At 35.6% G+C, this 13,916-nt stretch overlaps 2 long non-coding RNA genes across 2 annotated transcripts; one reads left to right on the top strand and one right to left on the bottom strand.

Moving 5' to 3' along the window:
• Positions 1 to 2,403: 2,403 nt before the first annotated feature.
• Positions 2,404 to 6,381, top strand: LOC145738289 (uncharacterized). Its single transcript, XR_014180685.1, has 2 exons — positions 2,404 to 4,715; positions 4,806 to 6,381. It is a non-coding gene; the product is annotated as an uncharacterized LOC145738289 (long non-coding RNA).
• Positions 6,382 to 11,263: 4,882 nt separating this feature from the next.
• Positions 11,264 to 12,810, bottom strand: LOC145738293 (uncharacterized). The gene is made up of 3 exons (XR_014180688.1): positions 11,749 to 12,810; positions 11,478 to 11,681; positions 11,264 to 11,412 (listed from the first exon to the last, which is right to left on the bottom strand). It is a non-coding gene; the product is annotated as an uncharacterized LOC145738293 (long non-coding RNA).
• Between the last annotated feature and the right edge of the window lie 1,106 nt (positions 12,811 to 13,916).

Genomic DNA, 13,916 nt, shown 5'->3' with positions numbered 1-13,916 from the left:
TTCCGGTTTGTAAAATTGGGGTTTTCTTTAAAAATTCCATCATAATTCACTTTTGTTCTTCCGTCATCGGACAACTTTTAGTTTTTAAATCTATAAACATAACACATTATAACAATAAATTAACGTAAAAGTAGATTTTCTTACCCATTTGTCAGACTTTAATTTGGTTACCCATCAATAAATTATTAATCACAGCTATACAGGAACAAATGTTACAATAATAATAAATTAAATAACACCGTTCAGGGGGGCAGCCGGCAGGGTCAAGTAAATCCAGCTGATTCCACTTTTTTATCAATATTTATTGTTAGATTACCCACTAAACAAAATAACGTCGTTGTTTCAATACAATTTAGTTTCTATGTTTCTCTGTTTCGTTATTTATTTGACACATTTACATCTTTTTTAAGTTTAACCGTTCGTTATATGTCCCGCAACTCAACATTCTCCCTGTTACGTTAAAAATGTTCCTTTTTAGTTTTGACTCCGTTACGAATCGGCAACAAACCTGTGTCAACTTACAAACGTACAACCGATTATGAAACGGTTATGTTTAATCTAGGACGTTTTCCTAACGTTTCTTTATAGAACATTTTCGTTTTGGCTACGACATTAAACCGAAACTGTGTCTAACCAGTATCGACACATGCTGGTGTAAAAATCGTTCCAGCATCGTTTCCATTTCTACAGGGTTAGTTTCTATATTGTGACAAGCTGAGTTTGTTTATTATTTATTTTTCAAGTTAGAAAAAAAAAAACTTATACAAAAGTTAAGATATTTGCATAAATATTTTATACGTGCTGTCAATAAAAAAATAAACGTAGATGGCAAATTAAGAAATTCGCCTGAATATACGTTTTTTCAAACGAACACTCATAAATTGGCTGCATTTTGTCATTTCAAAAATACATAGGTAAAGCACTGACATTTTCGTCTTTGCAACGGAAGAAATGCAGGAAAGCGGTTTATTTATGTAATAACATTTTCCAGTGTCATTTAAAAAGGTAGATTTTGTTAATTTCATTGTTCTTGGTGTTTTTGTCAGACAGCATGTATACAAAATACCTATAACTTTCATATAAGAAATTTTATTCTAAACACAAAAATAAAGGCACCACAGCTTGTCACATTATGAAAAGTAACTCTGCACATGAATAAATAAATCTCCTTTCTGCACTGGCATATACCTATAACAGATCTTAAAGTTTAAAAATAAGTCTTTTATGAAAATCCAAACCAACCAAATAAAAGTTACTTTCAGGTAAATAACATTAAGTTAAACGTAAAGTAAAAAGTTTTGATTCATCAAAATCCTTGTCGAGAGCGTTCAACAAAATGGTTCTGCCTTACGAATACGACTTAGTGCCGTAGCAGTAAAGGTATAAAAAATATTATTAAACCACTAATTTTAAATTATTATTTATGGTATAATAAAACATATTCCTGTTAAAACAGATCCTTTAGTATTTCACATTATTTGCATATAAAATGGAGGGAAAAAAATATGTATTTAAAAAATACATCTAAAATAAATGAATGAACAGATTCTAAATAAAAACAAATCTTAACTTTTACTAACTACAAATATACAGGGTGTCCCGTGACTCGACAGACAAAGGGTTCTAAAGAGTTATTCTGATGAACAAAATTATAGCAACCATAGGTCAATTCGTTTTTGTATCAGAGATATTCAAGAAAATATGAAAAGCCTAATAATGAATAGTAAAAGTTGTTTGTTGCATATCTAATTTTTCCAAAGCAAAAAAGAATTTACCTATATGTATAGTGGCTCTGACCTTTTGTCATCAGAATGACTCATAGAACACCTAGACATGGCAAAGGTATTGTCGGTCGAGTCACGGGACACCCTGTATACATATATTTTATTAATGTATTGCATTAAATAGTCCATTTAAAAATATCAATTTGAAATTTCGATTTCTTATTTATGACTGCTCTGAACGCGATGACATTAATTTAAGTATCTTTTCAATCTCTGGTTCCCATGTCGGAACCAATCCATCATATACGTTTCAATCTCTTTATCAGTGGCTGACTTGAATACGTGCTGTACGGCTTCTGTGAAGTAGATACATAATAAATGTAAAACTTAATACATTTATACAAAAAAAAAATTGCCTTTTAATATCCGAACAGAGTTTTTTAATCTGAAATTATTTTGTTGGCCTGTCCAAGAACACTGAACCGCCAATTCATTGGTAAAAATTGTCGCTAATCCTATTCTAGTGAAATCGGCTGCGTTTTTTCCCGATACTTGCAGGAACTTATGCATCTGAAATGTTTACAAGTGATAACATACTGCCACAAACTTTCATTGTAAATTCGATGTTACCTACCATTTGCTTTTTATTCTCTTCCGTTTTTATTATCTCATTTTCTGCTTCTAAAAGGAGAGTTATTGAAGATACCTGTAGTTTTATTGGCAGCGACAACTCCATGTTATTTTCTGGAACCTACTTATTCGAAATTTCTAATGCGTTTAAACGCATTAATACGAATTTTAATGTGTTCTCAATGCTAATTAATTTGTCCATAATTTGAGTGTTGGAAACTTCTACATCTATGACTTCTATATTTTGGTTAACTTGTGAAGTTCCTAAAAAAACATTGAGGTTGAAAATAACCATTATTATATATCCGTTTGGGTTTGACTTTACAATACTTTGTGAAATAAATACTATATAGACAGTTTCATAACTAAGCTGTTAATAATTTTTGACTAAAAAACTTAAACTAACTTATTCTAGTCTTCATACAAAATCATTAAGAGTTTTTTCCTTTTTTCTTTTGCAACTTCTGGTGGCAAATTATTCAAAACAGCGCAGATGTAGTCAGTACATGATTTATTCTCGCTGTGCGGAACCTTCATCTGCTCCGATATAGTTCAGGCAACGGAGAGCAACTCTGTGGCCTCAACAATGGGTTGTTGACTAGATTTTTTCCTTTTTTTTTTTCTGAAAAAGGGGACAGATCAAAGTCGTCGTCGAAAATATTTAAAAAATACTAATCATTTATTACCACATCGTGGTGTTTCTACAGGATCTATTATTGGATCATGTGTTGTAACTGTCTCTTCTTCTAAATGTTTGCTAGTGGAAGCCTCAAGCGACAACAGCACCTCCATAGTGTCCCATATGGACCCTGGCGACGATACTGAGGCAATTGATGACGCTGCCGAAAGCGGTCTTGTCATTGACGTAGTTGGGAGTGAAGTAGTCGTATAAGTTCTGTTTGAATGACATACCCATGTAGTGCCATGTACTTCATGGAATCATGCAACATCATTATCTAAACTTACTTTCTTGGTCGGTGGCACTTTTCAAAAAACATAATTTTTTTATATAATGGCCACCTCACTTCTGCCGAAGCTCCCGACTTAGGCCCTTCGCGTTTCTCGCGGGTAAACTTGTTTCGTAGAGTCTTCCACATCTTTTGGCAGTCTTTTACTAAAAAAATAACGGTATTATGGTAATAATTGGATAATAAAAACGCATCTCAAACAAGATACCTGATATTTTTAAGGTAGTCCTTTTTTATATTATTTTTGTAGTCCTTGTGGGCCAAGTTGTACAGGTATTCATAGTTTTGAATCAGGTCTATAAGCAGTTCCTCCGTATCTACAGACAACCCTACTCCTACTTCACTTTCTCCTTGCGATTCCTCCATGTCCATCTCAAACACAACACAAAACGACGCAACACAACAAAAAAACGCACAGATAACGAAGCCAAGCCAAGAAAACGCTCGAATGACTGGAACGTGCCTTTTAATAATTTTGTGTTGACGTTAGAAATGTCAATATCATCTGATCTGTTTAAGCACTCTCATTGGTTGAATCGCGAATCACGAGCAACAGAAATAAAATTTGGTTAAATGGGAACAACAGAGAATAACGGCCAGCAACAATGGAAACTACGAGCAACGCGATAACCGAGGTTTATAAATGTATGCGTGCGAATCCCTATGTGTTATTTTCGGAACAGCGCCAATCACGAACAACGAATTACGAGCAACGGGAACAACAGAGTTTATAAATCCAGCTTAAAGCAGTTGCCGAGCAACCGTATCAGCAACAATGACCTGTTTATCCGGAAAAAAATCAAAACCATTTTCCCATGTTAATCTCCTATGTCCAGGGTGCTCTTGGACACCTGTTGTACTAGTTCTACAAACCACTTGTATGAAACAACATCTATCAAGTACTATGATTGTAAAGAAAACATCTTTGTGCTGCTGCCATGTTTTTTTTAAACAATAAGTAATGAATCTAAATTTTTAGATATTTTGATTATTCGAACTTACCTATCTCAAAAGGAAAGTAATGTCTCCACTCTGTGAAGATGGACTACTTTAATGTAGAGAGAGAATCAAAGAGTAATACATAACCACAGACCACGCCAGTAATTCTTTCGGTTATAGGGCATATTGTGCCCCCGAGCATCCACTGTGACGTCACCCGGCTGATGACTTTACGTAGACAAGTTCCGCTGATCGGCCATCTTGGATCTGTTGTGATGTCAAATGCCAACTGGTCACTTTGATTTTGTTTTTGTTTTGATGTGTCAAAAAATTAACATGCAATAATTGTATTTTTATTACAATAATAATCTAATAATCGGTGAAGATTATACACTAAAATCAAGTAAATGTTTATTTTCAATGGTCATAATGGATACAATGCCTGCTGGCCCAGGTAAGATTGCAATAGCAATTTCATAACTAACCTTAATAAACCATGTTGGTGCATAATTACTACAAACTTTTATAGTCTGACATTTTTTAGGGTGGTTCAAGCAAGAAATTGGGCCTATTTTAAAGATCTGTATCCTCTATATGCTGAATACTTTACTACTGTTTCATGTGGATGAAAAAACACAACTTTTATGGAAAAATTTACCTAAGCGAGAGACAAATTACCCACTAAGAAGATTGCAACATAGTTGAAGAGTGAAATACTGTGCAATGGGTTCAACTACTTACATTAGAACAGTGGATAAAAAACCACGTTTTAAAGTCAGTAGGTATACTGATTTTACTTAAATTAACATCCAAGCATTGCAGTTTTTATTATTGTTATGTTGAACACAATAATTAATAACACTGGCCGACACAATTTTTGTAACACCAGTCAGACCATTAATTTCACAATGCTTTTTTTTATGCCTTTCTAGTAATAGAAAAAATTCCCATAAAGTCCTAGAACGTCCACTTTTTTCAATAGCTTCATTAAACCTTTTGATGTTGGCCAGTAATAGCCGTGTTTGAGTTGAAGCCCCGCATGAAGGAGCAGAGCAAATATGACGAACCCCCATTTGCACAGTCATACTTTAAGCCAAGATTAAGTTAAGGGTGGTTCACACTGTGACAATACAGGTGAAAAAATGACAGCCTGAATCAAACTTAACTTAGGCGCGGCTTAAAATACGACGGTAGGCGTGTTCGGCAGAGTCGGCACAACGCGTTCATCTAGAATTACAAAGTCGTAACTGCCAAAATGAAACTGTACAAAAGAATTGCTTTTTTGGGATTAACACAACGGATATTACTTATTTACCAAGAGGAAATATTCGTAAATTCATATGTAGTTACTGTTTTTTTTTTAAATATTTTTAGTATTATATACAAAAGAGCGTTCTTCCAAAAGGAGTTTATATGCATATACGACTTCTTTTGCCTCCTCTTCATATAAAACTCGGACTGATAAAAAACTTTGTGAAGGCTATGAATAAAGATGGTAAAGGATTTAAGTACCTGAGACAAGTGTTTCCTCAGTTAAGTGACGCCAAATTAAAAGAAGGTATTTTTATTGGACCGCAAACTAGAAAATTGATGGGAGATGTTCATTTCACGGAAAATCTCACCTTAGAAGAATTGAGAGCGTGGAACTCATTTGTAAGAGTGGTGAAGGGATTTTTAGGTAACAATAAGGATCAAAATTATGAACAAATAGTTGAGGAACTTTTGGAATCTTACAATTTGCTTGGCTGTCGAATGTCTTTAAAAATTCACTTTCTTCATTCCCGTCTATCATTTTTTCCGGAGAATTTGGGCGCTGTTAGCGACGAGCAAGGTGAAAGGTTCCATCAGGACATCAGGACAATGGAAACAAGGTACTAAGGACGATGGGATGAAGCCATGATGGGTGACTATTGCTGGTTTTTGAAGAGAGAAGACGTCACCCCACACAAAAGAAAAAAATAGAACTATTTGGTGTGTTTCAAATAACTTTTTTGAATATTTGTATTGTTATTAGATTTCAACTTATTATTAAGTAGATACAGTCGCTATAGAGATTTAAATTACTTGTAAAATATATTTTGTGATAAATAACATATGCATTATAATACCGTTCTACGCTTGTGGTTTGTTTAACGCAACAAGAAAACCTTACGTGCTACAAGTTTTTTTTTTGCTGTTTTCAATTCATATTGGTCCATTTTACCATTCTATGCTATTCAGCTTTTTGTTACAAAAAAAAATATTTTTTTTGTCGACCAGTGTAATTATACACTTTAGTAAACTGCATTGTTCAACCTTGAGTTAATATGTATTCTACATATTATGGTTATATATACAGGGTGTCCCACGACGAAAGACCTCGATTGATATTGGAAAAAGTATAAATAGGAGAGTTTTGAAAATTTGGTAGGATACTGATGTGGGCATGCCCAATCCAACTAAAATATTTTCAAGATGGTTGCACTTCCGCTTATACCGGAAGTCGATAACAACTTTCTTATTTTAAATAGAACACCCTATATATTATTACATATTTGGATTCCTCACAAAATTCTGACCAACTTTTGTATAGAATGCCCTATTCCTATCCCTAGCCGCTTTCGAAATATTTGATGTTTTTCCAAAAAAGTTATAGTTGCATTGCTCAACATATTTTTGTACTTATATTAATAATTAATTTAACAAATGTTCGAAATTTCGACCTTCAGCTTCGTGACACTTTGCGCACCTTAGGATCAGCTGCTCATGGGTTGCTGTTCTTATTGCGTTTGGGCTTAAACCACGAAACGCGTTTCTCACTCTTTCAATACAATTTTCCTTTGTTGTTAAAGGAAGATTGTAAACTTCATCTGTATTTGCCCCCCATACAAAATAATCTAAAACTGACATGTCTGGTGAGCGGGGTGGCCATTGAAACGGTCCGTTAGCAATCCACCGGTCGTCAAACGTAGCTTGTAGAAAATTATTGACAATATGACCATTATGAGGAGGTGCGCCATCATGCTGATAAATTACCCGTCTTCTGTCGGCTAGAGGTAAATTATCCAAGTATTCCCTTTCTAAATCTTGAATTATAGCTAGATATCGATCACCTACAATAAAAACATAGCATTAAATTAAGTTTCAGAACTTCACAATTTGTCGTTTAACATCGTCGATATACCGTTTAAATTTTGTTCATAAAAACGTATCATAACAATTTGGTCATTCCTCACAGCACAATAAACATTAAAACTCCAGATTTCTTGAAAATTTCTCTCTCCAATTACGTGTGGATTTATGTCACACCAGTAGTGTGAATTATGTCTATTGAACATTCCATTTTTAGTGAATTTGGCCTCGTCGCTCCAAATAATATTATTCAAAAACAATTCATCTCCATAGTGACTAGTCAGCAAAAACTCACTAAAAACAACTCTCTTCGGAAATTTAACCTCTTTTAAGTGTTGCACTAATTTAAATGAAAAAGGGTGAACTTTATGTTTCTTCAGGATCCTCTGAATTGAGCTTTTGGATATGCCTGATTCTACGGAAACTTGTCTTATTGACAAAGTTGGATTTGCAACAAAATAGCCCAAAATTGAAATTTCTACATTGGTATTATTAAGGATTGGTTTTGTTTTAATAGCTTTTATCTTGTAACGAAGTTACTAACTTTTTTGTTAATATGTAGTATTAGATTTAAGAAAACAATGCGCAGCCTCACACGCTTAAGGTACAATGCGTCTTCGCGACAGAATGGTGAACGCACCGTCGCGATTGATAAAGGTTCAGCGCGCAGCCGCGGTAGCGTAAACGAAGCAACATCACGCCGTCGCGACTCGCGAGCTGGTAACCAGGTAAAGCGCCGCGCGCTACATTGATGAGTTCATCTGGGAGTTCGGTTCATCCCGGACCACTACCGACCGACGCTTCAGCCAGCTGAACGGTAAATCTTATTGTTCCTGGGGGCAAGCTTGAAGGTGTAGGTATTTCGGAATCGTTTCCTTCGGACCGCCAGTACAGGATGTTATAACACTGCTGGTTAACTTCGAGGGCCACGACTCCGAAAACCTCTCGGCGATTTGAGTTGTTTCCTCTGGACTGCCAGTACCGGATGTTATAACACTGCTGGTCAACTCCGGAGGCTACAATCTCACTATCGCCTAGGTATTTCCGAACCGTTTCCTTCGGACCGCCGGTACTGGATGTTATAACACTGCCGGTTAACTTCGAAGGCTATGGCTCCGAAATCCTGTAACCAGACCTGATCCCACCCAGGTATTTCCGAACCGTTTCCTTCGGACTGTCAGCTCCGGCCGTTTTTAGCCCCCAACTGGTTAACTCCGAGGGCTGACCGTTTGAAAGCTGTTACTGATTCTCTGACCCCGTCTGTACCCCCAGAGCACAGTTTTCATACCGTCCGAATCTGTCATGCATACCGTAACCGTCTGTTTACCGTTTCGAAACCGTCCTAGTTCTCCGTACCGTTCCCCGTTCTGACCACTAGGTTGTGTTGTCCCCTTGTTTTCCGTTTCAAAGTTACCGTATTAATTTAGTTGGGATCTCCAGGTCCGACTGTACCGTTTATTAATATGAACACGAGGCTGTGTTGTTCTCTGTTTGTTCATTTGTGCTAGAGTTTTAAGTAAGGATATGAATGTTTGTTATTTTTCATGGTTAACACGACTTGTTTAATTTTGCTGACTACCCTGTGTTTCCTTATTTTTGTCCCACTCCCTTCATCCACTCACAGATAAACGTGAACTCTGTCTTCGACTGTGTAAAAGCTCCCCAGGTATACGAAGCGAGTTCCTTAGTTACGCTTCTTCAAATAAAACTAAGGTGGCGCCCGAGTTTCAAAGCACCTACCCCTAGGTGTGGCAAAAACCGTACCTGGACCGGTACGTAAAGGCGGCGTTACAATCTTCACAGATCCCGTATTCTTAAAATTTTCAATTATTTGCTTGACAGCTTTTCGTGATGGCTTTGGTTTTTCTGGATAACGAGCGGCAAATACCTCACATGTTCTACTCACAACTTTATCACATTTTCCGTAAATAATAAACAGATTTAAGTAATCTTGGTTTGAATAACGTAACCGCGACGGCATATTTGCAGTTGTCAAAACACTCAAAACTAGTGTTATTAACATGCCCTGCAGGTCTCCAATATCACCGTGTGTCAAAAGCATGGCCAACTAGAGGACCAGCTAATTCCAACCATGCAGCCGAGCATGCAGCCTAATAAAAAAATGTTTATTCTCAAATAAAACGAAATGGGTTGGATTTAGGTATAGGCAAGTAAATTGAAACTTATAGTAATTTTTAATGCTCAAAATGATTCCGTCATAAAAAATGGGGGTTTCCATTTAAAAAACTTGAGATTTTTCATTTTTTTTAGTGGCAAGTTTATGATTTTTTTTTGACGACCCTGTATACAAATGAGTCGTTACGCACCCTCAGTTTAATAAAACGATCCTTTATTTACAATAACCCAAAGTTTCATTGCAAAATGAAATACGGTTTTAGCATAGTACAAAAATATGTTGAGCGTTGCAACTGTCACTTTTTTGGAAAAACACCAAATATTTCGAAAACGGCTAGAGATAGGCATATGGCATTCTATACAAAAGTTGGTCAGAATTTTGTGAGGAATCCAAATATGTAATAATATATAGGGTGTTCTATTTAAAATAAGAAAGTTGTGATCGACTTCCGGTATAAGCGGAAGTGCAACCATCTTGAAAATATTTTAGTTGGATTGGGCATGCCCACATCAGTATCCTACCAAATTTTCAAAACTCTCCTATTTATACTTTTTCCAATATCAATCGAGGTCTTTCGTCGTGGGACACCCTGTATTCTAACATCATTTTAATTTCCTGCATAAAAACTTTTGAACGTAGGTCTTTTAATTTTCAAACCATATAGCACTGTTACGAGTATGTAATTATGTCACGACTCACGACGACTCGGGACGACTTATAAAGAACTACTGAAAACACTAAAAACAAAACCCCTTTTTATTCTCTAAAATCACACAGTTATTTTTGGCTTCAGAGTAAGTATTGTGCTCGCATTTGACTATTTGATAATGCCGCGCGTGCTGGCACCTTTTACGCCGCTTTTTGTCGGCGTCTTTTATAAGTTCTGTAATATTGCGAATTTCGGCGTTTTTTTAACAGCGCCGGCGGTACGCTCCAAATAGTCCCAATAGAAATGATGCGACTTTAATCAGTTTAGCCCTTTTATTTATCCCAGCGAGAGATTTCTCCACTTCTAAGAGTTTAATTTTTGTACATACGGATTAAAGTTTTTTTTTTGCGTTTTTGGGCTACCATTGCAGAACAAAGTTCAAATCGTTGATCGGCCCATTCGAGTCAAATTGTGACCGGCCCACCGGGCAAATGCCCGGTGTCCCGGTGGCCGTATCCGCCACTGTCATCCTGTTATTTTCAGGGTTATTAGCAATGTTAATTGTTGACTGATTGTCCTCAAATATGACCACTAGTTTATCTGATACACATACATAGAGATCATTCAACAATAAAAGAAAAAACCTGAGTAGCCCTAACAATTAATGATCAAAAACTAAAAAAGGTAAATTCTAAAGTCACAAAATTGTACTAGGACACTTGCCATTGTACCCACATTCTTATCAATACTGCTCAATTTTTCCATGAGCTCTGCGTGCATTCGATTCATATTAACAAATCTTCTAGTTTTTTCACCAGTAGTTCGAATTTTTTTTCTTGGGGGAGCACCTGTTGTACTTTTCTCAGAACCCCTTTTTGCTACTTTTGGAGTCAGAGGTACCAGGGGGGGTAATATTTCATCAGACCTTTGATGAGGCCACTAGCTTCATCTATGGTTTCTACCACTGCTACTGGGGCCATTGGCAAAATAGTGTATGTTGACTAAGATATTGATTTTTTATGTAAACATTGCAATTTTTTAAATCATGCTTATATAAAAATACTATATAATACTCACAATGCCTAATTCTTTATTCATGTCCCCGGTGATGGACTTGTACCCCAGAAGGTTCATTAACCGTTCCTCCGTTGCATTTAGAGGTGGGGCAATAGCTGGACCTCCTCCAGTTCTTTGAGAGTCCAGTCTTATGGCACTGGCTTTGGCCTTAGTTTTTGATTTCCATCTTCCAACTGCCTGGAGAAAATTATATTTTATATTCGGTTAATCACTCTTTATTCCCTATTAAATATTGGACTTACAGCTTGCCATTTGGAGACAGTTCTTATTCCCCATTGAATTTAAGTGGATTGCAAGGTTTTCCCACAATTTTTGGTGTTTCTCATAATCACCATCTGAAGATTGAAATTTGTTTTTTAATAGAATGGGATATTCTTCTAGATATCCTACTATTATCTTTCATTGTTCTGGAGACGTTTTAAATTCCCTTTGTCTAGTTTGGTCCTCTGCAATGAGTTAGTGCAATGTAAAGAGATATTAATTTAATAATTTTAAGTGATGTTATCTACTTACCCATTTTGAAAAAGTTTATTCACTTTGATAAAATTCAGTACGGATCAAACTTAACCAAAACTCTAAAACAAAAACCACACAAAAACTAGTAAATAAAACAACAAATTCTAAACACAATCAATAAATCAATATAGCCTATATAGGGCACAACTCACAACATTTATTATTAAGATGGGTACTTTAACCACACTTTTACGTCTAGGGAAAAGACAACGGAAAAGAAAGATAGACATATGTAAAACTTCATGCCCCAAAAAGAGATAAAATCAATAAAATCATAGCAAGACCTTATTTGGTCTTTCTATTTTGCACATCCCGAATAGCTACGTTAAGTGCCGATCTTCGCCTATCGAAACATAGAGAGTGCCGTGTTTTACGATAGAGAAGAGATATAATAGCAAAGAAATTTCCTTGCTATTCGTTAGAAAGTTCGTCGAGAGTGATTTTTTTACAACATAGCAACTTGGAAAGTAAAAAGATGTTAAAAAGAAAACACGTAACCCTGGTTAAAACAAAAAATCCAAGTTATAAAAGATATAGATGCCGGCCTCAGTTATTCAAGCATTACTTTAAAGCATGGGATTGGGAAAGCTACAGTAGCAGGTATAAAAAAAACAAAGACAAAATAGTGGCATTTCTCCATGAAACTAATGTCGGTCCTTCCACCAGAAAAACATTGAAACTCAGTTCAAATCCTAAGGTCGAAAAGGCTTTATTTACATGGTTTTGTCAGGAAAGAACAAAAGGTAAGATATAATATGTATGATCGTTATAAATTTCCTAATTGGGTTTGTTTCTTGTGTGTCCTATAGCTCAAAGTGAAGGTCAAGTTCGTTAGACAAAAAAATTCACGGCAGAACAAATTTTTAGTTTTTTCCTCATTCGATTATTCCTCAATTTCTGGGAAACTTCTACGTGAGAAAGCTAAGTTTTTCTACAAAGAAATAACAAAAAAGATGATTTTAAGGCAAGCTCGGGATGGCTTGATAAATTGAAGACAAGATTTGGTATTCGCCAGTTAACAGTTTGTGGAGAATCACTTTCAAGCGACTACGATACAGTCTTGCCATTTGTGGAAAACTTGGCACGTATAATGAAAGAAAAAAACCTGAATTCTCACCAAGTGTATAATGCTGATGAAAGTGGGCTTTTTTTGGAAAGTTCTCCCAAACAAAACGTTAGCGCATTCAGGAGAAAAATCTGCTTCGGGAATTTTATTCTTCGACCGACTAAAAACCTTTTAAAAAAAACGACAATCAAATATGAAGAGCGGACTTTACTAACAACTACTTGTGCGATACAAAGTTGGATTAATAAAGACACTTAAAATTAGGGTACACTGTTACTTATACTAAACCTTATCAACTAAAGCTTGGGAAGTGCGACCAAGAGTGCTTGCGTCGAACTTCTCATATTTGTCAGCGGTTAAGGTGTCAGAGCTTTAACATTAAAAAGGGTATATTGGCCCTCCATAACTCCTCCACCCTTAGCGTAAAATTCTGGGGTTAACTTCAGAATTTTGTTGCTTAGAATGACTGGCCATCATGATCACTTCTTCCGAGGTTTCCTTTTGTTTCTTAGGGGCATAATATTTGCTTTTCAGAAACCTATATATGACAAAAAGTAAAATTAAAATTAGTATAACATATATAAGTATGGTCCAGCCATCAATAGAGTTAAATACTATTGAAGTATCTTCGATTTTGTCCATTTCTTGCTTCTTTGCTTCTAGGGCTTCTTTAATTGGTAGAAGTTCATTAAGGTTAACATCGTCTAGTTTGAATGCACTAAATTTTGAAGCAAGATTATAATTGGGTTTACTATAGTCTATACTTGGTAGAGTCATTTGTTTAAATTTGTTTTTATTTTTTTTGAGATTTTGTAAGAGAAAGTCTTTGATTTTCACTACACAGTCCGGGTTCAATTCCACTAAATAACTTCCTTTGAGAGGGATGTTCTCACTGGTTTTTCCACATTTCTGTACTGCTACTGTATGATCCGGGCTTACAATGATCCATTTGTTCAGCTCCACTTTTTGTATTTTTATATCAGTTATTTCCACAGGAATTGGTTGGCAATTAGACACATTAGTCATCATTTTCAATAATTGAACTTCACATGGTGATTTTTCCTGTGATTTTACAGTGATAGCTTCATGGCAGATAAAT

Source organism: Ips typographus, linkage group LG15 (genome assembly GCF_016097725.1).
Source record: "Ips typographus isolate SLU linkage group LG15, UJ_Ityp_2.0, whole genome shotgun sequence".
Lineage (NCBI taxonomy): Eukaryota > Metazoa > Arthropoda > Insecta > Coleoptera > Curculionidae > Ips > Ips typographus.
This window is presented reverse-complemented; position numbering and strand designations above follow the sequence as displayed.